Below are 26,446 nucleotides of genomic sequence, written 5' to 3'. Positions count from 1 at the left end.
TTATGTTCTGTATACCACCAAAGTCAAATCCCTGTGGTGTTAATTTTGCTAGGGTGGGGACTGTGGTGCCAGAGAATTTCCCTGTTCCACCTTCAGATTTTTGTTTCCTTGTGTGTCTTTTCCACAGAGGTGTCTCTCTCTATGTTCTTGCTCCCTAATTATAGAGTCCTGTTGTTTCTTACTCAGTGCTTGCTAGTCAGTCTGGCGGTGGAAGTCAGAGGTTGTTCCATGTTGTCCTGGCCTAGCCCTAGTCTTAGGTCCTCTGTGCCTGGGTCAAGGGCGGGTGAGTCTCCTGGTCATTCTGCTCCTCCTCCCTATGCAAGCCAAACTCTGTCTTGTATCTTTGACAGATCTTATAAGGGGGAGAGTTTCCTGTTTCCCTCAGTGATAACCAGCTGCTGTTGAGCCAATTCTGACTCATAACAACACCATGTGTGTCACAGAGAATGGTGTTTGTCATGGATTGAATTATGTCCCCCCCCCCAAAAAAAAAGTGTGTATCAACTTGGTTAGGCCATGATTCCCAGTATTGTGTGGCTGTTCTCCATTTTACGATTGTAATTTTATGTTGAGAGTATTAGGATGGGATTGCAACACCACTCTTACTCAGGTCACCTACCTGATCAAATGTAAAGGGAGGTTCCCTGGGGTATGGCCTGCACCATCTTTTATCCCTCAAGAGATAAAAGGAAAGGGAAGCAAGCAGAGAGTTGGGGACCTCATACCACCAAGAAAGAAACACTGGGAGCAGGGCGCACCCTTTAGACTTGGGGTTCCTGCACAGAGAAGCTCCTAGTCCAGGGAAAGGTTGATGTGAAAGACTTTTCTCCAGAGCTGACAGAGAGAGAAAGCCTTCCCCTGGAGCTGAGGCCCTGAATTTGGACTTCTGGCCTACTAGACTGTGAGAAAATAAATTTCTGTTTGTTAAAGCCACCCACTTGTGGCTATTTCTGTTATAGCAGCACTAGATGACTAAGACAGTGTTACATAGGCTGATTTTTCAGAAGTACAGGCAATCCCTGGATTATGAATGAGTTCCATTCCTACCTTTGAGTCTAATTTGTATGCAAGCTGGAACAGTTAGGTATGGTTCATATCTAAATTAGTGAAATGTTTGTCTTAATATATTATAGTGTACTTTTCCATGCATAAAAAAACATTAAAGGAACACTTCCAGATACACTAAAACATCTTTAACGTAATAATACAGTAATAATAATGTTTTGATGACCGTTGCAAAGGCGCACCCATTTGTTATTATGAACCATTGTATGTACTTCAAATTTTTATGTAGTGGGCTTTATGGGGGTTGTTTCCTAACTATGGGTTGTATGTAAGTCTACCATTCGTAACCCAGGGACTGCCTGTAGATCACCAGGTCTTTCTTCCAAAGAACGTCTGGGTTGAGTTAAACCTCCAATCTTTTGGTGGGCAGCTGAGTGCTAACCAATAGACTATGACAAAGGTGTTTGAATGTCATTCCTGTGATTATGTTATGTTACTGACTCAGTCTTGCTAGCAGACTCACTCCAGAAATTTTCTCCCTTGCTGACTTGAAAAAAGTAACTGGCCATATTAGGAGGTCCATGTGGCAAGGAATTGAGGGCAGTGTCTAGGAGCTGAGGGTGGTCTTTACTCAACAGCCAGAAGGACGCTTGAACCCTTAGTCTTATAGCCAGGAGGAAATAAATTTTGCTAACAACTTGAGTGAGCTTAGAAGCAGACCCTTCTCTAGTTGAGCCTCAAGACAAGAACATAGCCTAGCTTACATCTTGATTGAAGCCTTGCAGAGGACCCACGTAAGCTATGTCCAAACCCCTGACCTACAGAAACTATGAGATAATAAATACATGTTTTAAGCTGCTCAATTTGTGGTAATTTGTTATGCAGCAATAGAAATCTAATTCACTACATGATAAATACTTTACAGATATTATCTTATTTGATTTTCATAACAGACATAAGAGGTTTGATGTTATTATTATTCCTGTTTTTATAGATGAGTAGTTTGAAGTTCAGAGAAGTTGAGAAACTTTCCCAGAGTTGTATAACAGGTAATGGTTAGGGGTTTGAAGTCAAGTTTCCAACTCTAGGTTAAGACCAGATGCTTGGTCAAAGATTGTGAATAAGTGTTTGATTTTGGAAGCACAGTGCCAAACTTTCAGAAAGCTTGTGTAAGTTTACAATTATACCAACAATGAACAAGGGTATCAGTTTCTTAACATTTTTGCCCTACTGGTTATTTGTCTTAAAAATGATAAAATTTACAACTAGACAAAAATTGAATCTCACAGTTAAAAAAAATTTGATTTTCCTTGAACATGTCCTTAGATTTTTGTTTCCTACCTATATTTCCTCTTCCATGCGTTCTCTGTTTATGGATAGTACCTTGTTGGAGTATTATGGTGAGAAAGGGGAGATAATGAGGGAAGCACCTCCAGTTTTTGTCTTCTTGAGTTAAGTTCTCTGTATAGCAGAGGTTCAGCATGGGAACTGTCCATGGTGGTTCCTTGCAGAAACCACTGGTTATATTTTATATTAGAACTTTCCAGTATTAGACATGGTGCTGACTTCCTAGATCTCTGTCTCATTCTTTCTCTACCCACGTGTTTATGAATTAGGAAGATGTTACCAAAAAACTTGTTGCCATAAAGTCAATTCTGACTCATAGCAACCCTATAGGACAAAGTAGAACTGCCCCATAGGGTTTCCAAGGGGAGGCTGGTAGATTCAAACTACCTTTTGGTTAGCAGCAGAGCTCTTAACCACTGCACCACCAGGATTCGAGGGAGTTGTTAAGGGAAGAGCATATATTTCTACCTAACTTGTCCCTCTACTTATCATATTTGATGTTTGGAAATAGCTATATGTTTATCACATGATAAAACAATAAAAGAATGCTCTTTTATGAACCAGATTGTGGGATATCTACTACACATCCAAAATATTTGTCCTTTAGATTAAGTGACTTTTATTGTTAATATTTGAATCCCAGGAATATAGTAAGGCAAAAGAACTATAGTTACAAGCCCACTTTGCTCAAATTCCAGTGTCTATTGGACACTTTATTTTTTTAGTTGTGCTTTAGTTGAAGGTTTACAGAGCAAATTAGTTTCTCTTTAAACAATTAATACTTATATTGTGTGGTGACATTGTTTGCCAACCCCCACTACATGTTAACATTCTCCTCTTCTCAACTTTGAGTTCCCCATTATCAGCTTTCCTGTCCGCTCCTGCCTTCTTGTCCTTGCCTCTGGGTTGTTGTGCCCATTTATTATCTTTTTGTTTTATGCACCTTTCTAATCTTTGGCTGAATGGTGAATCTCAGGAGTGCCTTCAGTACTGGGCTAAGAGGGTGTCGGGGGGTCATACCCTCAGGGTTTCTCCAGTCTCTGTCAGACCAGTAAATCTGGTCTTTTTTTGTGAGTTAGAATTTTGTTCTATATTTTTCTCCACATCTGTCCAGGACCCTCTATTGTGATCCCTGTCAGTAGTTGGTGGTGGTAGCTGGGCACCATCTAGTTGTGCTTGACTCAGTCTGGAGGAGGCTGTGGTAGTTGTGGTCTGTTAGCCCTTTGGACTAATCTTTCCCTTGTGTCTTTGGTTTTCTTCATTCTCTCTTGCTCCATATGGGGTGGGGCCAGTGGAGTATCTTAGGTGGCCACTTAACAAGCTTTTAAGACCCCAGATGCTACTCACCAAAGTAAGATGTAGAACATTTTCTTTATAAACTACTGCAGTAAATTAATTAATTTTGTGTGTGGCCTTTCTAGCCATGGTCTTATAACTCCCACCCAGGTGACTGGGTAGGATTAGGTGATAGGGTAATTTTGGCCCACCAAAGGAATTGGTCAGTTTTGCCTTAAAAGAGAGACCCAGCAGCAGGAGATGGCGCTGTGGGCTTCCTGGCCCATGGAGAGGGAAAGTTGAGTGCCTTTGAGCATGGGCTGAGGCACAGGGAGAGGCGTGCCTGTCAACATGGCTGGGAAGAGACTGTCCTGATGGAAGAACTGTATCCTGAGTGTTCTGGAGCCTGAATTGTAACAGTTACTTCCCTAATCAACCCCATAATTGTGAGTATGGTCTGTGAGTTCTACGTGGCCATTGCAATGAATCATTGAACCCAGCAGAGAAGTAAGAGTGCTGTGTGAAGGATGGTTAGTGTCAGAGTTGGTAAAGATGGTGGAGAAAGGAGGCTTGTCTGGTTTCCACCTCATGGGAGTCATCCTTGCACTGTTGATCTTGGTTCTCCTTCTACCTTGTGGGGTTGGAGGAGGTCAGACACCTCCCCCATGTTGTTTTTATAATTATGTTATATACCAATTGAGCCAGATGTCCCTTGAGACCATATCTATTGACCACCTTTTATGGAACAAAAGGAACAACCTCACTGTGGTAGATTATATTACTGTTCATGCATAATTTTGGTGCCCCTCTCTATGTGCCCCTGTTGATGGGAGGTTTATACATCCCTGCTTTGTGACTTACTTTGGCCAATCATATGTGAGAACTGACATAGGCTACTTCTGACAGAAGTGGTTCTGACTAGCATGTGGTTCACAATGCTGCAATGACTGGTAATGTTTCTGATAAAGGCTGCTCCATCAGCCTGAGTCCCAGAATGAAAATTACATGGAACAGCAAAACAATGGACCCCTCATTGAACAAGTAGCATGAGAGAGAAACAATTATTTGTTACAACCGCATGTTGTAAACCACTGAGGGGCTTAGAGCCATTTAGTGCCAAAGCAGAATCTAGCCTATTCTGACTGATACACTCATCCACTCCCTTTTGCTACTGCAAAATCCACTAGGGGAGAGGTAGCCATAAAATAAAAATTTAGTGGTGATAAAGTGTACTCTGTGTTTGATTTAATACAGACCATGTGGATTACAAAACTCTCAACCTTCTCCTTTTCTCTCCTGTTGGCTAGAGTCAACCCTCTTTCCCATGCTGAGATAATCCAGAGAGCACTTTATACACAGTTCGTGGGCTGCCTGGAAGACACTTGTGGGAGCTCAGCTTGCCAAGGAAGAGATGGTGGAGGTAGCTGTGGGAATCCCAGTCACTATATACAAACTTTTCTTTTAAAAAACAAGAGTTGCCCAAATTCAAAATGATGAGTCTAATTGCACTCAGTATTAACCTAAAATTAAAGTAAGTCCCTGTTTTCTTTTCTGTTGTGTTTACTTTGTTAATAATGGAATATTTAGATCTTATATTGAATTCCCCTGGAAATAGATTCTGAGGCAGAGTTGTGTGAAGAAGGGTTTCGGGGTAAGGAAGTCCTTCATAGTTGCCCCACATTGAGGCAAAGTGCTCTGGCATTTGTAAACCTGTATCAACCAGTCATGACTGTGGGCATAACTGTAGGGAAGGCAATTCCCTGTGGCTAAGGAGACTCTTTAGTGAAGGACACAGCTGTGAGTTGTCAGCAGCAGATATTCCCAGCAGCTGGACAACAGGTGTATTGACCCTGAGGAGGGGATCTGGGTGGAGTACCATAGAATCCACTGTAGTCAACTCTTACGCCACTCAGAATTAACTTGGCTCTTACAGTAAGTTTGCTTCACAGCTTTCACAGGATTCTGGTTGATCTTGTATTGTAGGCAGAGACAATAAGTGGGGCCACTCCTACTTCAAATGCTTGGTCTCCTGGACCCAAATATTCTAGCTATTGTGGACATAGCTCTGCATAATGGCCATTGATTTAGGATGTCACCCCATCCTTTCAGTTTATAATCTTCAAATTGGTGCCTCAGCTGTGTCTTTAAGAGGCCATTCTGCTGTTATCAGGCTGGTGGTTTCTAGTGGTGTGAAATAGGATGGATCAATGGATCCCATGGTCTTGTTCCCATCACTTCCTTTATTCATTATAGAGTGAGTCCCTCATTCTGAGGTGATGATATTGTGTGGCATTTCTTGGAGGTAGATCAAACAATGTATCTTTGGGTGGTAGTGCTGGGGGAAGGCCCTGAAGGCAGGAAAGGCAAACTCATGTTCAAACTACATGTTAACTTTAGTTAAGATAAATTGCTGCTCTTTTTAGGCAGAATAGCCAGTTGGTTTCCTTGAGGGATGGTGTCATATCAGGGGGCTTAGCTCTGTTGCTAGCAGGTTGGACATTCAGCAGTAGCAGTAAGTAGATAAGCTTTGGTCAGTGGAAGTCCATGGTGTTGGGTTCATACATGACGTCCATCCTTGTCACCATGGTTCTCATTCATGAGTCCATTGTGCTAGCACTGGGGTGGGTAAACTTAGAGGCTGACTGATGCCAACTGGGCAATAATTCTATATAATTGGCTGCTTAATGTGTCTTCCATTGTGGATAATTTCTGGCAGGTGTTAACATGTCACACATTGATATTTTTGCCCACTCTCATCAGTCTATCCATATGCCTCTTTCCTAGATCTTCTTGTCTCTGATCTTCCAATCTTTCTCTTTCCAGGCCCGTGATCAACCAGCCATGCTATTTGCCACTGCCTACAAGTCTGTTTATATTCTTACCTTGGGCTACTTCTTTCTCCATGCAAAGTGGATGATGAGGTGTACTGCCTTGAACTCTGCTCACTGGGAGGATTTCCGTGTCTTTTGGAGCCACACGAAGTGGTGTTACAAATCAATATTAAGTTCACATCAACATACCAAGTCAACCCATTCATGAATGAAGATCAGCCCATTTTCTCCTCTTTCAGCTGGTCATAAGCCTCCCTTCCCACATGTAGCCATGGTGTAATATGCGATAGGGAAATTCTGGGCCTTCTGCCAGTACTCATTACTTGTATGTTCTGACCCTGTTTGTACCTGATCCTGGGTATACCACTTCTAACTTATGGTATATTGCTACTCTTTGAAAGAACCTACCCCATGATGGGCGGCTCTGGCCACATTGTCACTTGCTGTTTCATGCTCCATCTCTACTAAGATGAGATGTTTATCTCTCTTAAGGCCCAGTAGCATGGTAGAACTGCTTTTGAATAGTGCATGGTTCTCTGCTGCGGATAGCACAGTCTTGCTCAAAAAAACCTTAGGGGTCTATGTTGTGGTTCTCCTATTAAGGCTTGACATTAAACATTTCACAGCACCTTTTCCCACCACAAATACTTCAAGTACCATGGGGTCTACTGGATAACATGGTTCAAGCAGCAGGACTATTTGTCCCTCAGCCTGAATCTGTGCAGAGTCTTTTCTCACTCAGGGCCCCGCTTAAAGTTGGCAGCTTTCTGTACCACCCAGTAAATGGGTTGGTACAGTAATCCCAAATGTGGAATATGCTGCATCCAGAACCTAAAAAGGTCTGGTAGTAAACACAAGACCAAATGTGCTTATTTCTTAGTGGTGGTAAGTGTGATGCAAAGTTTCATTCTCTGTTTTGGAGAGGATGTCCCAGCATTCCCTGAACTAGTCTAGAAAGTTTGTTGATATGGTGGTCCCCACTGTATCTCTAGGTTTTATCTTCTACCTGTGGAGTGCCTATGTCTTACCATGCTCCAATGTCAATTGTGATGATCATTATGACATTGATATTTTGTTGTTGTTTGCCATCAAGTCGATTCTGACTCATAGCAACCCTATATGACATGGTGGAACTGCCCCATAATGTTTCCTAGGGTATAATCTTTATGGGAGCAGATTGCCAGGTCTTTTCTCCCATGGAAATGCTGGTAGATTCAAACTGCTGACCTTTCAGTTAGTGGATGAGCACTCAAACATTGTGTCACTAGGTCTCCTCTGGTGACATTGATATAGTGGTCCACATTGATGTTCTTTAGAATGTCTAGATAGTCTGAGGGCCTTTGGGTTACAGTATGTGGGGAGGTGGGGGGTGAATTAATGTATACCTGGGGTAAGACCATAAATATGTAGGGTTTTTCTGTCCCATGTGAATGTGAACTGCTTCTCATTCTCCTTCCTGATTAGGAATGAAAAATGTGTTTGCCAGATCAATGGCCACATATCACATGTTGGAGTCCCATAGAGAATGACCTGGTGAATTACTACGGAACGTACTTGCTGCAGTGTTGCAGGGTCCTTCCTCATAAGGACTAACCTCTACTTCAGTCATTGGATTCTGGGTCTGAGAAATGGCTCATGTCTGGGAACTGGGTAAAGGATTGTGACTTTTTATTTGGGCAGATACCAAATGATTATTTGGGCAGATCCCTTGATTTCTGGAAATGCTGGTGGTGTAGTAGTTAAGTGGTAAGGCTGCTAACCAAAAGGAAGGCAGTTTGAATCCACCAGGTGCTCCTTGGAAACTCTATGGGGCAGTTCTACTCTGTCCTATAGGGTCGTTATGAGTCATAATCAACTCTACGGCAATGGGTTTGGTTTTTGGGCCCTTGATTTCTTTTGATTGTTTAAATTAAGCAGTACCTCTGTTGACTGCCCATCTATTTTTCCTCTAGGAACACTGTGTTCTATTAACCATCACCATATCTATCTGAAGATGCACTCTACTACACACACACCCAAATGTCGTTCCAGTCTTATTGCTCATTTGTTAATTTTGTCCACCTTGCTTCTGACAGTTCCTGGCAGTACATATCAGCCATATCCCAGTTCCTTCAGCATATAATCGCTCCGCATCCGTTGCAGGTCTAACATGTTCCTAGTCAGGTTGTGCTGAGATATGATCCTTGCTATTGGTATGGTTGCCAGGAGGGATAGTGGAGGTAGATACTGAGGGGAACAAGCATTGTCTTATAAAGCACCTGCTTAATTTGAGGACTTTGATCCCAAATAAGGGGGTTTTCAAGCAAGGGTATTCACTATCTTCTAATAAAGGTGGAGTAAGCCACTTCTGCAGGTCCAGAATATGTACACATATACCAGTCAGGGTCCTAGCAGGAAACAGAACATACTCACAAAAGGCATAATTGAAGAGTTTACTAGATTTCTTACAAATTAAGGAAAATAAGAATGGAAAGTCATTACCACCTCTATTCTTGAAGGGACAATGAGAGGGAGCTATTCCTGGAACCTGGAGGGAGCTGTTGGAATACTTATTTGAACCTCTCTCTCTTACTCCCCTCCAGTCTCCATCTGGTGCATCCCATTGGCTAAACCCAACCAGAAGCCAGAAGGCAAGGCAGCCCAGGAAATGCATCTGTAGACGCCAGCCCCAGGACACAAAGCAGGGTGGAAAATGGTGGAAAGCGGGTCTAAAGGGCCAACAGAGACTATGCTACACACACACTACTTCCTCTAGCCTCTGTACATGCTGTTACCTCTGCCTGAAATGCTCACCTGACTGCATCTTCTTTTCCTTCTGCCTTGTGTCCACAAGAAAAACTCACCCTCCTCCATCAAGGCTCATGTCCAGCCTTATCCCTTTCAATTAGAATTGTAACCTGTGCTTATCTCAACGATAGCATTGTAATTGTTCATTTATCTGTCTCCCTAACTAAAACAGGAGCTCAACGAGATCAGGAGCTGGGCCTTCTGTATCTTTCTATTCCTAGAGCCAAGCAGAGTGCTTTGCAACTAGTAGGTACTCAATAAGTGTCTATTGATGAATACCTTTTTTTTCCTGAAAGAGAAAGCTCCTCTTTTGCTTCTTTTGATTGTAAACTGGGAAAGGTTAATTATTTAAGAGGACCAATACTCTCTTGATTTTATTCAATCTTGTCCAGTTTTTAGAATCCTCTGCTATTTAGAGAAAAAAGTCACATACCTAGTATCTCATCACTAGTGATAGCTGAGAAGTGGGTAGAACCCAGGCCATCTGCCTCCTAATCTGTTGCTCTTTCTTCTAGTCACTTGACTTAACCCAAATGAAAGTAAGTGCATTAAGTGGCTCTGTGGTGATGGCTCACACAATTTTAACAGGTGGCAATCCGAGGAAAGATTTTAAATTAATGAGGTTAGATGCCTAGTTGAAGAAAGTGAACAACAAAAAAGTTTATTATTTTCAGAGCTTTGCTGAGTCAGTAATAGTTGAATTCTCAGACATGGAACATCTAGTCAGGTGGACCAGCTTTTTTTCTTTTAAAATGAGAGCATATGTTTGCTGACTAGTTTGTAAGCTGTTTGAGAGCAGGGACCAAGTCTCCTTGACATTCGTTTTCTGTCAGCTTCAGACAGATATGTCAGAAATGGCCTGTTATACAAAACAACTGGATGAGGTATTGTTCCCAAGACATATGCTTTACTTAACTACATACTATGAATGTAATGGCCCCCAGTAATTTGATGTCCAGCATCTGTTTCCTCTCCTTCTGACAAAAGCTTCTAGAATTTCCTTTGAGAAACTACCACTCTAACTCAGAGTTTTGTGGTTTGGATGAGATTAACTTCAAACCACAAGTCTAGGAGTGGACCCTGACTGGCTAATTAGCATATCACATTATTTTGACCACATGGATTAGTTCAGAGGATGAGTCAATGATGTGTAATGATACACTCACCAATCCTGTGAAGGAGGCTCTTACTCTTTTCTTTCTGGACATGGAGGAGAGAATGTAGTTGCTAGCACTGCTGGGCCATCTGTAACCACATAGGAGCAGAGGTTGGAACCAACATTGAGAGAATAGAGACAGGAAATAGAGTGGGTGGAGATCATGTCCTGGTGACACCATTTGAATTCTAGATCAAGTTGCACCTGAAGCCACACTACACTTTACACGGCTGCTCACTAAAATGAGCCACTACATTCTCTAGTTTTTTCTTAAGCCAGTTTGAGTTGTACTTACTCCCATGACTGGCACATTGAGGGAAGCAGCATTTGTGGCTGAGAAGGAGAATTTCCGCTGGCTTTTCATGTTTTTTTTTTTTTTTTTTTCACGGTTAAGCAGTAGAGTGAGGTTAGTTCCAGGCGAATGGCTGGGGCGTGGATAAGGTTGCATAGCAGAATAACCTGGCGAGCTTTTCAAATCATACTTGCCCTCCTTCTGCACCAAAATCCATTCTGGAATTGCTTGGAGTGTGTGTGTGTGTATGCATGTGTGTGAGTGTGAAAAATTTGAAAACACTGCCCCATGTGATTCTGATACATCCCAGCCAAACAAGTGGGCCCCTTAGACAGAGTAGAACTAATTCTACTATCCGTACATCTACCCTGAACATAAAAATCAAACCAAAACCAAACCCATTGACACTGGATTGATTCTAATTCATAGAGTCCTGCAACATAAAAAAAAAATTTAATGCCTTGTTATATACTTGTTAAGTCTATGGGACTAACATGTAACATGGCCCTACCACATGACCGCACTTGCTGACTTTATTCAGGGTGTTAAACACTCAGTCTTCTCCTAGACCTTTCATGGTGCTAAGTCTTTCAGCTTTCCTTTCTTCTGGAAGAACTATCTCATGATCTCTTACCTTCCTTTTATCCTCTCTCTCTCTTCTTAGCACTTTATTCGTGCTGTCTTTTAGGTTCTATGAACTCATCTAGTCACAGGACTGAGGAATTAAAGGTGTGAATTCACAATACAATTCCCACTGACAAGAACTGATTGCAAGGATACAAAAACATAAAAGAATAGATATTTAAAGCAATGAGTGGGATGTGAATACTAGAAAACAGGATCTTTGAAGCCTGGAGGTTTGGCCCCTTCTTTCCCCCTCCCACTCTATTGTCACACTAATCTCTCTCCTTTTCTTCCTTTATACCAAATAATACTTGGTTAAGATTTTGTAAGGTATTTTCTCATGATGGAAAGTTAGTTAGTTTTTCCTGCACTTAGCTAATCCATCAGAACCAAAACACTTTAAAGAGGGGAAGAGGCATGCTGTTGATATTTACTGTACCACAAAAATGAAAGGAGGATGAATCAAAAAACAAAATTGTGAGCATGGCATCCTCAATTGAAAATGCACAATTAAGTAATTAGACAGGCTCTATATAAAGAGCTGCTTCTAGACTGCCTCCCACATGGTAGCTTCTAGGAGACATAATGTTAGCAGGGTGAAGGAAGTGAAAGGGGAGGAGGTCATGAGAGAGAATAGAGAAAAATTATTAGAGATAATCATGCCTCAGACTCTCTGGAGAGAAGTATCACTAAAGTTCCAGAACTTCTTTTTTCAGTGTTAGAGAAAGATTTCAGAGTAGCCTCCAGAGTGACCTAACGGGCCACTAGACATGGTCCCATCCATTAAACACATCATTAGATTTCTTGGAGAATGATATACACTTGACAGGCCTTGCTAAAATTCCTTCAACCAGAGGAGCTATTAGGTTGACCACGATAGGCTATGAATACCCAGGAAGGTTGAGCAGGGCTCTGTCAAACTCTGTAGTTTGTCCTTTGGGCTTCCCCAGGACTGAAGAGTGTATATTGAAACAATAAGCACAAAAATGGGGATTGCAAAGCACCTTATGTTAAATAACAAAAATTATGAAAGGCAAAAATTTCTTAGCAAAGTCTTCTGACTATAGAGTTAGATTCATTGACATTTCTTGGCTCAGTCTTCTCTGCCATATCACCTATATTTCAGCAACCACTTCAAGAGCCAACCTAGGTACAGTCCATTGCAAGAAGGGTAGATCTGCTTCCTTCATGAGGCGTGGCCGATGTTGGAATCTTTTCCACTAATATAATAGATGGTTGTGGTATTTGGCAGGCAGTTTATCCCATAAGTGCACATCTTGGGAAAGATCACCCAATAATCCCTGTGATATGCAGGTCATAATTTTAATAGCGCTTTATAAGTCATATTGCTCTTAGTTTGTAAAGATTAAGTACCAAAATATGAGTCCTTTAAAGGTTGATGTTATATCTCATTCTTCTATTCATCATTTAAAAAATTTTTTATTTTAATAATATTTTATCGTGTTTTTGGTCAAGGTTTACAACAATTTAGGTTCCCTGTCAACAATTTCTACACAAATTGTCCAGTAACACTGATTACATTCTTCACAATGCGAGAACATTCTCAATATTTCTACTCTTGTTGTTTCATTAATCTAGTTTCCCTGGCTCCTTACATTCTCATCTTTGTTTTAAAGTAGTTGTTGATCATTTGGTATCACATACATGATTTTTTTTTTTTATTAACTTTTATTGAGCTTCAAGTGGAACGTTTACAAATCAAGTCAGTCTGTCACATATAAGTTAATATACATCTTACTCCTTACTCCCACTTGCTCTCCCCCTAATGAGTCAGCCCTTCCAGTCTCTCCTTTCATGAAAACTTTGCCAGCCTCCAACTCTCTCTATCCTCCCATCCCCCCTCCAGACAAGAGTTGCCAACACAATCTCAAGTGTCCACCTGATATAATTAGCTCACTCTTCATCAGCATCTCTCTCCTACCCACTGTCCAGTCCCTTTCATGTCTGATGAATTGTCTTTGGGGATGGTTCCCGTCCTGTGCCAACAGAAGGTTTGGGGACCATAACCGCCGGGATTCCTCTAGTCTCAGTCAGACCATTAAGTATGGTCTTTTTATGAGAATTTGGGGTCTGCATCCCACTGATCTCCTGCTCCCTCAGGGGTTCTCTATTGTGCTCCCTGTGAGGGCACTCATCGATTGTGGCCAGGCACCAACTAGTTCTTCTGGTCTAAGGATAATGTAGGTCTCTGGTTCATGTGGCCCTTTCTGTCTCTTGGGCTCTTAGTTGTCGTGTGACCTTGGTGTTCTTCATTCTCCTTTGATCCAGGTGGGTCGAGACCAATTGATGCATCTTAGATGGCCGCTTGTCATCATTTAAGACCCCAGATGCCACATTTCAAAGTGGGATGCAGAATGTTTTCATAATAGAATTATTTTGCCAATTGACTTAGAAGTCCCCTTAAACCATGGTTCCCAAACCCCCGCCCTTGCTCCGCTGACCTTTGAAGTATTCAGTTTATCCTGGAAACTTCTTTGCTTTTGGTCCAGTCCAGTTCAGTTGAGCTGACCTTCCATGTATTGAGTGTTGTCCTTCCCTTCACCTAAAGCAGTTCTTATCTGCTAATTAATCAGTAAGAAACCCTCTCCCTCCCTCCCTCCCTCCCCGCCTCGTAACCACAAAAGTATGTGTTCTTCTCAGTTTATACTATTTCTCAAGATCTTATAATAGTGGTCTTATACAATATTTGTCCTTTTGCCTCTAATTTCGCTCAGCATAATGCCTTCCAGGTTCCTCCATGTTATGAAATGTTTCACAGACTCGTCATTGTTCTTTATCGACGTGTACTCTTCCATTGTGTGAATATACCACAATTTATTTACCCATTCATCCGTTGATGGACACCTTGGTTGCTTCCAGCTTTTTGCTATTGTAAACAGAGCTGCAATAAACATGGGTGTGCATATATCTGTGTGAAGGCTCTTGTTTCTCTAGGGTATATTCCGAGGAGTGGGATTTCTGGGTTGTATGCTAGTTCTATTTCTAACTGTTTAAGATAACGCCAGATAGATTTCCAAAGTGGTTGTACCATTTTACATTCCCACCAGCAGTGTATAAGAGTTCCAATCTCTCCAACATTTATTATTTTGTGTTTTTTGGATTAATGCCAGCCTTGTTGGAGTGAGATGGAATCTCATCGTAGTTTTAATCTGCATTTCTCTAATGGCTAATGATCGAGAGCATTTTCTCATGTATCTGTTAGCTGCCTGAATATCTTCTTTAGTGAAGTGTGTGTTCATATCCTTTGCCCACTTCTTGATTGGGTTGTTTGTCTTTTTGTGGTTGAGTTTTGACAGAATCACGTAGATTTTAGAGATCAGGCGCTGGTCGGAGATGTCATAGCTGAAAATTCTTTCCCAGTCTGTAGGTGGTCTTTTTACTCTTCTGGTGAAGTCTTTAGATGAGCATAGGTGTTTGATTTTTAGGAGCTCCCAGTTATCTGGTTTCTCTTGGTCATTTTTGGTAATGTTTTGTATTCTGTTTATGCCTTGTATTAGGGCTCCTAAGGTTGTCCCTATTTTTTCTTCGATGATCTTTATTGTTTTAGTCTTTATGTTTAGGTCTTTGATCCACTTGGAGTTAGTTTTTGTGCATGGTGTGAAGTATGGGTCCTGTTTCATTTTTTTGCAAATGGATATCCAGTTATGCCAGCACCATTTGTTAAAAAGACTATCTTTTCCCCAATTAACTGACACTGGGCCTTTGTCAAATATCAGCTGCTCATACGTGGATGGATTTATATCTGGGTTTTCAATTCTGTTCCATTGGTCTATGTGCCTGTTGTTGTACCAGTACCAGGCTGTTTTGACTACTGTGGCTGTATAATAGCTTCTGAAATCAGGTAGAGTGAGGCCTCCCACTTTCTTCTTCTTTTTCAGTAATGCTTTGCTTCTCCGAGGCTTCTTTCCCTTCCATATGCAATTGGTGATTTGTTTCTCTATCCCCTTAAAAAATGGCATTGGAATTTGGATCGGAAGTGCATTGTATGTATAGACGGCTTTTGGTAGAATAGACATTTTTACTATGTTAAGTCTTCCTATCCATGAGCAAGGTATGTTTTTCCACTTAAGTATGTCCTTTTGAATTTCTTGTGGTAGAGCTTTGTAGTTTTCTTTGTATAGGTCTTTTACATCCTTGGTAAGATTTATTCCTAAGTATTTTATCTTCTTGGGGGCTACTGTGAATGGTATTGATTTGGTTATTTCCTCTTCGATGTTCTTTTTGTTGATGTAGAGGAATCCAAGTGATTTTTGTATGTTTATCTTATAACCTGAGACTCTGCCAAACTCTTCTATTAGTTTCAGTAGTTTTCTGGAGGATTCCTTAGGGTTTTCTGTGTATAAGATCATGTCATCTGCAAATAGAGATAATTTTACTTTCTCCTTGCCAATCCAGATGCCCTTTATTTCTTTGTCTAGCCTAATTGCCCTGGCTAGGACTTCTAGCACGATGTTGAATAAGAGCGGTGATAAAGGGCATCCTTGTCTGGTTCCCGTTCTCAAGGGAAATGCTTTTAGGCTCTCTCCATTTAGAGTGATGTTGGCTGTTGGCTTTGCATAGATGCCCTTTATTATGTCGAGGAATTTTCCTTCCATTCCTATTTTGGTGAGAGTTTTTATCATAAATGGGTGTTGGACTTTGTCAAATGCCTTTTCTGCATCAATTGATAAGATCATGTGGTTTTTGTCTTTTGTTTTATTTATGTGGTGGATTACATTAATGGTTTTTCTGATATTAAACCAGCCTTGCATCCCTGGTATAAATCCCACTTGATCGTGGTGAATTATTTTTTTGATATGTTGTTGAATTCTATTGGCTAGAATTTTGTTGAGGATTTTTGCATCTATGTTCATGAGGGATATAGGTCTGTAATTTTCTTTTTTTGTAATGTCTTTACCTGGTTTTGGTATCAGGGAGATGGTGGCTTCATAGAATGAGTTGGGTAGTATTCCGTCATTTTCTATGCTTTGAAATACCTTTAGTAGTAGTGGTGTTAACTCTTCTCTGAAAGTTTGGTAGAACTTGCAGTGTAGCCGTCCGGGCCAGGGCTTTTTTTTTTTGTTGGGAGTTTTTTGATTACCGTTTCAATCTCTTTTTTTGTTATGGGTCTATTTAGTTGTTCTACTTCTGAATGTGTTAGTTTAGGTAGGTAGTGTTTTTCCAGGAATTCATCCATTTCTTCTAGGTTTGCAAATTTGTTAGAGTACAATTTTTCGTAAGAATCTGAAATGATTCTTTTAATTGCTTTTGGTTCTGTTGTGATATGGTCCTTCTCGTTTCTTATTCGGGTTATTTGTTTCCTTTCCTGTATTTCTTTAGTCAGTGTAGCCAATGGTTTATCAATTTTGTTAATTTTTTCAAAGAACCAGCTTTTGGCTTTGTTAATTCTTTCAATTGTTTTTCTGTTCTCTAATTCATTTAGTTCAGCTCTAATTTTTATTATTTGTTTTCTTCTGGTGCCTGATGGATTCTTTTGTTGCTCAGTTTCTATTTGTTCAAGTTGTAGGGACAGTTCTCTGATTTTGGCTCTTTCTTCTTTTTGTATGTGTGCATTTATCGATATAAATTGGCCTCTGAGCACTGCTTTTGCTGTGTCCCAGAGGTTTTGATAGGAAGTATTTTCATTCTCATTGCATTCTATGAATTTCCTTATTCCCTCCTTGATGTCTTCTATAACCCAGTCTTTCTTCAGGAGGGTATTGTTCAGTTTCCAAGTATTTGATTTCTTTTCCCTAGTTTTTCTGTTATTGATTTCTAGTTTTATTGCCTTGTGGTCTGAGAAGATGCTTTGTAATATTTCAATGTTTTGGATTCTGCACAGGTTTGTTTTATGACCTAATATGTGGTCTATTCTTGAGAGTGTTCCATGTGCACTAGAAAAAAAAGTATACTTTGCAGCAGTTGGGTGGAGAGTTCTGTAGAAGTCAATGAGGTCAAGTTGGTTGATTGTTGTAAGTAGGTCTTCCGTGTCTCTATTGAGCTTCTTACTGGATGTCCTGTCCTTCTCCGAAAGTGGTGTGTTGAAGTCTCCTACTATAGTTGTGGAGGTGTCTATCTCACTTTTCAATTCTGTTAAAATTTGATTTATGTATCTTGCAGCCCTGTCATTGGGTGCATAAATATTTAATATGGTTATGTCTTCCTGATCAATTGTCCCTTTTATCATTATGTAGTGTCCTTCTTTATCCTTTGTGGTGGATTTAAGTCTAAAGTCTATTTTGTCAGAAATTAATATTGTTACTCCTCTACTTTTTTGCTTATTGTTTGCTTGATATATTTTTTTCCATCCTTTGAGTTGTAGTTTGTTTGTGTCTCTAAGTCTAAGGTGTGCCTCTTGTAGGCAGCATATAGACGGATCGTGTTTCTTTATCCAGTCCGAGACTCTCTGTCTCTTTATTGGTGCATTTAGTCCATTTACATTCAGTGTAATTATAGATAAATAAGTGTTTATGGTGTTGCCATTTTGATGCCTTTTTTGTGTGTTGTTGACAATTTCATTTTTCCACATACTTTTTTGTGCTGAGAAGTTTTTCTTAGTAAATTGTGAGATCCTCATTTTCATAGTGTTTGACTTTATGTTTGTTGAGTCGTTACGTTCTTCTTGGCTTTTATCTTGAGTTATGGAGTTGTTATACCTCTTTGTGGTTACCTTAATATTTACCCCTATTTTTCTAAGTAAAAAGCTAACTTGTATTGTTCTATATCGCCTTGTATCCCTCTCCATATGGCAGTTCTATGCCACCTGTATTTAGTCCCTCTTTTTGATTATTGTCATCTTTTACATATTGACTTCAGTGATTCCCTGTTATGAGCATTTTTTTTTAAATTAATCTTAATTTGTTTTTGTGATTTCCCTATTTGCGTTGATATCAGGATGTTCGGTTTTGTGACCTTGTGTTGTGCTGGTATCTGATATTATTGGTTTTCTGACCAAACAATATCCTTTAGTATTTCTTGTAGCTTTGGTTTGGTTTTTGCAAATTCTCTAAACTTATGTTTATCTGTAAATATCTTAATTTCGCCTTCATGTTTCAGAGAGAGTTTTGCTGGATATATGATCCTTGGCTGGCAGTTTTTCTCCTTCAGTGCTCTGTATATGTCGTCCCATTCCCTTCTTGCCTGCATGGTTTCTGCTGAGTAGTCTGAACTTATTCTTATTGATTCTCCCTTGAAGGAAACCTTTCTTTTCTCCCTGGCTGCTTTTAAAATTTTCTCTTTATCTTTGATTTTGGCAAGTTTGATGATAATATGTCTTGGTGTTTTTCTTTTTGGATCAATCTTAAATGGGATTCAATGAGCATCTTGGATAGATATCCTTTTGTCTTTCATGATGTCAGGGAAGTTTTGTGTCAGGAGATCTTCAACTATTTTCTCTGTGTTTTCAGTCCTCCCTCCCTGTTCTGGGACTCCAATCACACGCAAGTTATCCTTCTTGATAGAGTCCCACATGATTCTTAGGGTTTCTTCATTTTTTTTAATTCTTTTATCTGATTTTTTTTCAGCTATGTTGGTGGTAATTCCTTGGCCCTCCAGATTTCCTAGTCTGCATTCTAATTGCTCGAGTCTGCTCCTCTGACTTCCTAGTGCGTTGTCTAATTCTGTAATTTTATTGTTAATCTTTTGGATTTCTACATGCTGTCTTTCTATGGATTCTTGCAACTTATTAATTTTTCCACTATGTTCTTGAATAATCTTTTTGAGTTCTTCAACAGTTTTATCAGTGTGTTCCTTGGCTTTTTCTGCAGTTTGCCTTATTTCGTTTGTGATGTCTTGAAGCATTCTGTAAATTAGTTTTTTATATTCTGTACCTGATAATTCCAGGATTGTATCTTCATTTGGGAAAGATTTTGATTCTTTTGTTTGGGGGGTTGTAGAAGCTGTCATGGTCTGCTTCTTTATGTGGTTTGATATGGACTGCTGTCTCCGAGCCATCACTGGGAAACTAGTTTTTCCAGAAAATCCGCTGACTGGGACGCTGGCTCCAGGCTCCAAAAACAGTCGCTGCTTCCCCGTATTTGTTCGTTTTCCGTCTCTAAATCTGTGTTTGTTGTTCAGGGTTCATAGATTGTTATGCATGTGATCGATTCACTTGTTTTTCCGAGTCTTTTTTGCAAGAGAGATCCGAGGTAGCGTCTACCTAGTCCGCCATCTTGGCCCCACCTCCCACATGATTGTTTTTAAAGGAGCACTGTGTTCATGGGTGACATTCTTTATTTTGTGAGCCAGTCTGTTGTTTAGCTAACAGGTGACCTTTTAGCCAAATAACTGGTTTCAGTTCAAGGTTTAAAGACAATCACAGGAGGGCAGTAGTTTTCGGGAGTCCTCCAGTCTGAACCAGTCCAGTAAGTCTGGTTTATTTTTTAGGAATTGAGGTTCTGTTCCACATTTTTCTTCCATTCTATCAGGGTCCATTTATCGCAGCCCTGAATACAATGGCTGGTAGTGGTAGCTGAGCATCATCTAGTTCTTCTGGTCTCAGAGTAGATGAGGATGTGGTTTGTGTAAACTATTAGTTTCTTCTTTGAGTCTTTGGTTTCCTTCATTTTCCTTTGCTTCAGAGTAAAAACCAAAAATTATATTTTATATAATAAAATATAAAATAAAAAATATATTATATATATTTATATAATAAATTATATTTTAGATGGCTGCTTTCATGCTTTTAACACCCCAGACACTACTCACACCAAATTAGGATGTAGAATATAAGCTTTATTGACTATATTAGGCCAATTGACTGAGACTATCATTTTTAAAGAATTTCAAATCATTTCATTTTCTTCTTTGTGTTATATGTGGCTTCTAATTTTTTATACAATGAACGTATAAAGAAGCAGAGATATTTTCAAATTATTTACTTATTTATTTTATCACATACCATAAATTCTACACCATTAAATTTACCCTTTTAAAGTATACCAACTCAGTAGTTTTTAGTATATTCACGAAGTTGTGCAACTCTTATCATTGTTTAATTTCTGAACATTTTCATCACCCCCAAAAGAACCCTGTACTCATTGGCAGTCACTCCCCATTCCCCTCATCCTCTTGCAACTACTAGTTTACTTTCCGTCTCCATGGATTTGTTTATTCTGGATATTTTATTTAAATGGAATTATACAATATGTGCAATCTTCTCTGCCACTTGGGCCATATGATCTGGCACATTTGAGGGCACTTTAAGTGTCAATTACAGATAGAGATACTATTTGGAATCTTTGGAGTCACCTTAGGTGAATCAGGGTGCGGTAGTTAAGTGCTAGTCTGTTAACCAAAAGGTTGGCGTTTGGAACCCCAGTGGCTCCACAGGAGAAAATACATGGCAATTTGTTCCTGTTAAGATTACAGCCTAGGAAACCATATGGGTTCAGTTCTATTCTGTCCTGTAGGGTCTCTATGATTCAGAATTGACTTGATGGCACACAACAACCGCATAGGTGAATCACAGCACAGACCCTTAGGATTTCAGAGCAAAGCCCTGCTATACTCTACAGATAACTACCCTCTCTTTGAGAGACAGCTTTTGGCTTGCTGCTGGGCCTTAGTGGAGCATACATGTTTAACCATGGGCCACCATGATTTGAACTGCCCGTCGTGGACTGAGTGTTGTCTGACCCAGCAAGCCATAAAGTTGCCTGTGCATAGCAGCATTCTATTATCAAATGGAAGTGGTATATGCGAGATTGGGCTTGAGCAGACCCTGAAGGCACAAGTTGCATGTGGAAGTGGTCCAAATGGCCATGACACTTACTGCTGCTGTATTACCTTCTCTGGCACAGATCACAGCTATGGCCACATGGACAGTTCCTTATAAACAGTCGACTGAGGAAGAGACAACTCAGGCCTCGTTTGCAGATGGTTCTGCACAATATGCAGGAACCACCAGAAAGTGAACAATTGCAGCACTACCGCTCCCTTCTGGAATACAGTGGTGAAAGAATCTGCTGAGCATGCCGATTCCAATTACACTTCCTGGAACAGGGGAAATAATCACAGGATGCATTTGGGGATCCAGTGGAAACAAGTGAGACAGACCTGAGCGAAAACCCCAATGACTGCTTGACCTCCATAAGCTCCTACTCTTGAGTGATGGGCCACGTGATGTATCGGATACTCAGGAATTAAGGTTAGTTCAGAACCAGTGTCTAGTAATCCCTGAGAAATCTGATTTTTTTGCACTTTTCCCAATGCATAGTCACCCTTTGGAGAAGGCTGGAGAAAGTCAACAGTAAAAATTTTTGGCAGCGTAGCAGGGTTATTTCTCAAGGAGACCCAACCTCTCCTTCATTTAAAGAGCTCTCAATCTGTAAATGGCCACAAGTCTAGGAACTGATTGAGGGGCCGTGACTCTCTGTTTTGGTGAATCAAGTTATATTCATGTTCACTAGTTCTAGAACTCTTCTGCCTACAGATCGTGTAAGAATTTAGAAGACTGCCTATCTATTTCCTTTCTAGGGACACTGTGACCAATTAGCCAATACCCTAAGTCTCTATGAGTCAGGCTATTCGGACTATCCATTATTCATTACAGTAACCATGCCCACCTTGTCTTTGGTGATTAAGTACCACCATTTAGCTGCTATGTTCCCCATCATTCTGAAGCAGCTGGCTTGGTAAAATAGTGGAATGGCTTTTTGAAGATTCAGTTACAGCATCAGCTAGATGGCAATACTTTGCAGGGCTGGCACAATGTCTTCCAGGATGTTGATGTCTCTAAATCAGTGTCCAATATATGGTGCTGTTTCTCCCATACACAGGATTTATGGTTCCAGGAATCAAATGGTGGAAATAGGAGTAGTTAGTGATCCACTAGCAAAATTTTTGCTTTCTGTCCCCAGAACCTTAGGCGTTGCTGATTTAGCATCTCAATTCCAAAGGGAGAAATGCTTTTACCAAGAGACATAAGAATGATTCCACTGAACTGGAAGTTGAGACTGCCACCCAGCCATTTTGGGCTCCTTATGCATCTGAATCCTCAGCAAAGAAAGGATTCTCATACTGGCTGGGGTGATAAATCCTGATTACCAAGGCAAAATGTGTTACTGCTCTGCAATAGAGATAAGAGTATACCTGGAATACACAAGATTCTTTAGGGTGTCTCTTAGTACTGTTACATCCTTGGATTAAAGTAAATAGAAAACTATAACAATTCAATTCAGGCAGAACTGCTAATGGTCCAGGCCCTTTAGGAATGAATGATTGGGTCACCCTACCAGGCAAAGAACCGCTACCAGCTGAGGTGCTTGCTGAGAACACAGGGAATATGGAATGTGTAGTGGAATAAAGTAGTCATACATACCAGCTACAACCACAAGACCAGTTGTGGATTTGAGGACTGTTATAGTTAGGAGTATTTCCTCCTTGTTTTGTTATGAATATATTTGTACGTATATTAAGCAAATATTTTTGTTTTCTTCTCTATACTGTGATATGAAGTTAATTATTATTAATATATCATCTAACATGAGATGTACTAATAATAGTGAACTTTATATCACAGTATTTAAGTTACAGAATATAAAAGGACAAGAGTTAACATCATCCAAGGACTTTGCATCCTTTTCACGGGGAAGGGTTAGAGTGTTTCAATTGTACACAGGATAGTTGTATTGTGTTATGCAGAAAAAGAACTTTGTTGTTGCCTTTATTTGGAGATTAAGTATGGTTTAAGAGATGTGTATGGTGCCAAGTTGACAAGGGATAGACTATAATGGTCTTTTTGATATGTTACAAATCCATAGTTGGCTAGTCTAAAGTCCCCAGTTATTCAATCAAACACTAATCTGGATGTTGCTGTGAAGTTATTTGGTAGATAGATTAAAATCCAAAATCAGTTGACTTTAAGTAAGAGAGATATTCCTAGATAATTTGGGTGGGCCTGATTCAGTTGAAGATCCTTAAGAGCAGAACTTAAGGAGCATTGGTTGTGTAATGATTAAGTGCCGGTTGCTAACTGAAAGGTTGGTGGTTGAAACCACCAGTGGCTCTGTGAAGAAAAGACCTGGCGATCTGCTCCCATAGAGATTACAGCCTAGGAAACCCTATGGGGCAGTTCTACTCTGTCATGTAGTGTCATTATGAGTCAGAATCGACTCAACAGGACACAACAACAACGGCAAGAGCAGAACAAAGTTTTTCCTGAAGGAGAAGAAATTCTGTGTACAGCAGCTTCACCCTGTGCCTGAGAGATCTGGTCTGCCCTTCTTGATGGTCTGTCTTATGAGTTTTGGATTTGTCAAACCATAATTGGAACCTTGGTGGCACAGTGGTTAAAGACTTGGCTGCTAACCAAAATGTCAGCAGTTCAAATCCGCCAGGTGTTCCTTGGAAACCATATGGGACAGTTCTGCTCTGTCCTGTAGTGTGACTATGAGTTGGGGTTGACTCAACGGCTAGAGGGTTTTTTTTTTCTTAACCATAATCACATAAGTCAATTCCTTACAATAAATCTATTAATACAGACCACCTACTGGTTCCACTTCTCTAGTTGAACTCTGATATGATGTCTGAAATGATTTCTATAAAATGATAACAAAGATTATTTATGAGTACAGGTAGTCCCCAGGTTACAAATGCTCAATTTATGTACAACCTGTAGTTATGAAGCAACCCCTATAAAGGCTATTATTAATTTGAGGTATCTACAATGGTTTGTAATAGCAAATGGGTACTACTTTGCAACACACGTCAAAACATTATTATTATTATTGCTGTATTATTTTATTAAAAATGTTTTACTATACCTGGAATTGCTTAACTCTTTTATGCATAAAAAAGTATACTATAAACTGTATACTCTGACAAACATTTGACTGACATTAAATATGAACCATACCTAACTGTTCTGACTTCAGTATAAATTCAACTTAAAGCAATGTAGATTTAGAAATGAAACTCATTTGTAATCTGGGAACTGCCTGTAATTGGATAGATCTTAGGGGATTTGTCATTTTTATTTTTTTTTTCATAGGTTTTGAATGTTTTAAGAGCACTTTTTCCCCAAAAACAATACTCAAAAATCATAATTTTTAATAAAATAATAGTAAAAAACCAACAGTTTCACGAAATTACCTAAATTGTAATCCTATTTGGAATATGACTCACAGAACTTTGCACACTTTTAAAAAACCTTTTAGCTTTTTCTATAGAACTGAAAAAACAATTTATCTATACTTTGCTCTACTATTCTCTTTTTGTTTCATGAATGTTTATTGAGCTTAGGGATCATATCTTTTTCTTTGTCCTATTTGCTGTGCCTAATTCAAGACTGAGTACATTTAGATCCCTGTCAATGTTTCTTAATCAATAAACATCTCGTATACATAAATATATGTTATAACTTCCCTTAAATAACTTTTTTCTAATAATTCCCCACAGTTTCCACTTCACCCTTTTCAAACTAGGATACATACTAAACATTAAATTATTACATCCACGTTTTCATTATTTTATTAACAATAATATACAGACTGTTCTTATTTTTATATAGTTGAAATAACTATGCACTTACCATTTAGTACTCTGACTTTTTATTAATAATATTTCAAGTGCACATAACCTTGAGTCAACACAATCCATAAACTTGTCTTTTTAATGATTATAGAGCAGTCTATTATGTAAATATGCCCTGGTTTGCTCATCCTTGTCTCTATTTTTGGACATTTGGGCTGTTTCCAGTTTCTTCCATTTATAAATAATGTGACTGTGAAGGGTTGTTGTCTTAGTTATCTAGTGCTGCTGTAACAGAAATACTACAAGTGGATGGCTTTAACAAACAGAAATTTGTTTTCTCACAGTTTAGAAGGCTAGAAGTCCAAATACAGAGATCTGGCACTAGGGGAAGGCTTTCTCTTGCTGTCGGCTCTGGAGTAAGTTTCTCATCTCTTCAGCTTCTACTTCCTGATTCCTTGGAGATCTCCGTGTGTTTTGCATCTATCTTACCCCTTCTCTTCTTGCTAGCCTGCTTTTAATCTTTTTTATATCTCAAAAGAGATTGACTCAAGAAACACCCTACACTATTCCTGCCTCATTAACATAACAAAGACAACCTATTTCCAAATGGGATTATAACCACGGTCATAGTAGTTAGGATTTACAACACATATTTTTGGTGTATACAATTCAATCCATAATGTTCCACCCTTTGGCCTCCAAAATTCATATCCTTTACATATGCAAAACGCATTCACCCCATCACATCATCCCAAAAGTCTTAAATCAACTCCAAGTCCAAAATCTCATTTTTTGCATCATCTAAATCAAATATGGATGAGACTTTAGGCATATTCCATCCTGGGACAAAATTCCTCTTTCTCTGTGAACCTGTGAAATCTAGAATACAAGTTATCTATTTCCCAAGTACAGTGAGGGAACATGTACAAGGTAGACATTTCCATTACAAATGGGAGAAATTGGAAGAAAAGAAGGAATAACAGGCACTAAGCAAGTCCAAAGCTCAGCAGAACAAATGACATTAGCTCTCAAGTCTTGAAAGTAATCCTCTGTTCTCTGAGACCCTCTGGGCAATGGCTGTGCCTTCCAGATTCTGAGTGTTGGTCACGCTTTTTGGATTCTGGGTGGAGGCCCCTTGGCCCTGGGCTTCAACTCCACCTTCCAGGCCCTCCAGGATGGTAGCCCTGCTCCCTTGGCTTTAGGAGACCTCATTCTCCTACTCCTTCTGAATAGCCACCTTGCCCCCTCAGCCCTGGTAGGCCTCATTCTTCTGTTTCTTGGGCATGGCAGCCCCTCCACCTAAGCTTTGGGTGGCAGACCCTTCCTCCTGGCACATCTTAACAGCAGCCCCACACCCTGGAACCAAGTTGGCAAAGATCTGTCTCTTTGAAACCTAGGAGTCTGTGGCCCCACCCTTTGAGATCTAGGAGACTGTGGCCCCACCCTTTGAAACCAAGAAGGCCCTGCTTCCTGTGCTTTTTCCAACAGTTCTGCTGATCTGTGAGCTGTTCCAGGGATGGTCCTTTTCTTTTCTTGGAGGACAACGGATGTAACTCCTTTGGTCTGTTTCCTGCCTGTAGAATTCCAAGAGGTAGACAGAGTTCTTTCCTTTCATTCTTTCTTTGTCCCCTTCAGTCTAAGCTGATGGATTTTCTT

The sequence above is a fragment of the Loxodonta africana genome, chromosome 14 (assembly GCF_030014295.1).
Source record: "Loxodonta africana isolate mLoxAfr1 chromosome 14, mLoxAfr1.hap2, whole genome shotgun sequence".
NCBI lineage: Eukaryota > Metazoa > Chordata > Mammalia > Proboscidea > Elephantidae > Loxodonta > Loxodonta africana.
Note: the sequence above shows the minus strand (reverse complement) of the source record.